Here is a 2500-nt window from a genome sequence, read left to right as displayed (position 1 = left end):
TCCCGGAGCTCCTGTCCGTCCACCGACTCGTGCAGTACCGTCGCCCATAGCTGCCGGCGCGCCTCGGCCGTTGGGTCTTCGCCCAGCAGCCCGGCTTTGCGCAGCGTGCGCCGGGCCCAGCCGAGTTTACGCTGGACCCTTTGGTTTGCGTGCGCTGCCCGGGCCGCGGGAAGATCACTTTGGTTTAATCGGCCGAGGCGGCTGATGATAATTGCCGGGATAAGGGTGGTGAGGGAGGGAATACCCAATCCGCCATCCTTAGCTGAGGCATGAAAATAGCCAATCGCCGTGTCGTCGGGGAGCCTAAGCCAGGTGCGCACGGCGCGCCTGACTTGTTTGTCGAGCGACTCGAGCCTTCCTGCTGTAGTCCTACCCAGGGCCAGTAGATGATAGACCCTGGGTAGCAGGAAGAGCCGCAGCATAGTTAGTCGTTGCTGCGGCTTGAGCGGAGCTCTGGTGATGTTATTGAGCTCCGCTCCAAGCTCGGCCTCGACAGTCGTAAGCCCCCCGGGGCTGAACTCGCCGCCCAAGTAACTCCACTTCTGGAGCACGCCGGTTTGGGTCAGAGGGCCGCCCCGTAGTCGAAACAGTGGTTCGACTACGGTTTTGACCTTCTTCACCTTACCGGCGGGCACCAAAGACAAAGCGGTACACTTGGACGGGTTGAGCATCAGCCCCATGCCAGCTGCCGTCTCTTCAACCTTAGCAAGTGCCCTCTGCATTCCCCACTTGGACGATGTTATCAGGGTCAGGTCATCCGCGAACGCGAGACAGGCAATCCGCTCGCCTTCGAGGATGAACCCGACCTCAGAGGGCACGGCCGCAAGGATTTTATTTGCGACCAGGTTGAAGAGAATCGGCGAGAGGGGGTCTCCTTGACGAACTCCGCGCCGGACTGGTACCGGAGGGGACATTCTCCTGTCCGCCGCCAGCCTGGTGGTAGCGCCTTTGTACAGCTCGGCCACATAGGACACCAAACCGGTGGGTAGGCCGAGCTGTCCGACGATCGTTGCGAGCGCCTCGTGGCTTACCGTGTCAAATGCCTTGGCGACATCAAGGGTAGCCACGTGGAGCTCGCGACGCAGCGTGCGGGCCGTCCATAAGATGGCGTCAAGGACGGCCGTATTTTCGGCCGTTCCGTCGGCCGCAATGAACGCACGCTGGCGATCGTCGGTAAGGTTGGCGGATCTAAGGCGGACAGCAAGAATGCGGTGAAGTTGGCGAACCACTACCGAGCCAATCGAGATTGGTCGGTAGTCCCCAGGATTTTCCGGTACCTTTTTCTTCGGAATGAAGATAGTCCGGCTCTGAAGGAGTTGTCTTGGGAACCCCCCCTTAAGCATGACGACATTATAGAGGAGCGCGCGGGTAGATGTTGATACCGCGCGCCACTGCCTCGCCGTGACCATGTCTGGACCGGGTGATGACGACACGGGGACCTTGATGACATCAATCTCCTCAACGGAGATTGGGTCCCACGTGTATCGTAGCTCGGGTCTTTCAGGCGGGATCCTAGAAGGTCCTGCGTAGACCTTGGACGGATGTCCAAGGAGTGGGCCCCAGTGCGTGATTAGTTCGTCCAAGGTGTGGTTGGACGAACTGGGGCCTCCTTCTAGGATCTCCCGAGCTACGTGACGTCGATGGTTTCTCCACCCGGTCTGGACTCTGGCGTACTCACGACGACGCAGTGTCCTCCTTGACGGCGGCTTTTCATACCTCTGGCGGATTGGGTTTGCGGCCGGCTCGCGGCGCCTGGATCCAGCTACAGCGGCTGCAGGGGGAAATACTCTGCCTAACCAATCGATTATGGCGGCGTCTGTATTCCCCCCAGCCAGAGCATCATCAGCGATGTCGGCCAACTCGTTGGCCCGATGATGCTCCTCCTGCCGGGCTATCACAATCAAACGACGTATAGCTCCGGCAAGGTCCTGCCCCCAAGTTGTAGCGGGAGCAGGTGCCGCTGGGGTGGGTGGTGTTACCCTCGCTGGATCGGCGGAGGGAGAGCGCTCACGCGGTGACGGCAGCGAACGGCTCCTTCGTCCCGGTAGTCTGGTAGGAGTCCCAGGGGGCGAGTGGGCAGCCTCTAGTTGTTGCTGGGCTGCCTCAACCATTCTAAGGCTAGTCCGGTTAAGAGAGTCATAGTTACTCCCGCCGTTTACCCGCGCTTGCTTGAATTTCTTCACGTTGACATTCAGAGCACTGGGCAGAAATCACATTGCGTCAACACCCGCTAGGGCCATCGCAATGCTTTGTTTTAATTAGACAGTCGGATTCCCCCAGTCCGTGCCAGTTCTGAGCTGACCGTTGAATGGCGGCCGAAGAGGACGACGGCAACGGCGAACCGCCGCCGAAGCCTCGCAGCAAGGAAGATCCGCGGGAGGCCAAGGCACGGGACCGAGCTCGGATCCGGTTATTACCATCACCTCGCCCAGGCCCGGCACGTCAGCCAAACCCGCTTCCCGACCAAGCCCGACACGCCCCGATCCTCAGAGCCAATCCT

At 60.4% G+C, this 2500-nt stretch overlaps 1 pseudogene; it reads right to left on the bottom strand.

The window, feature by feature from the left end:
- Positions 1 to 2500, bottom strand: part of LOC124181825 — a 6941-nt pseudogene that overhangs the window by 2068 nt on the left and 2373 nt on the right.

The sequence above is a fragment of the Neodiprion fabricii genome, chromosome 4, assembly GCF_021155785.1.
Source record: "Neodiprion fabricii isolate iyNeoFabr1 chromosome 4, iyNeoFabr1.1, whole genome shotgun sequence".
NCBI lineage: Eukaryota > Metazoa > Arthropoda > Insecta > Hymenoptera > Diprionidae > Neodiprion > Neodiprion fabricii.
The sequence above is the reverse complement of the archived record's forward strand: the minus strand, read 5'-3'. Positions and strand labels throughout refer to the sequence as shown.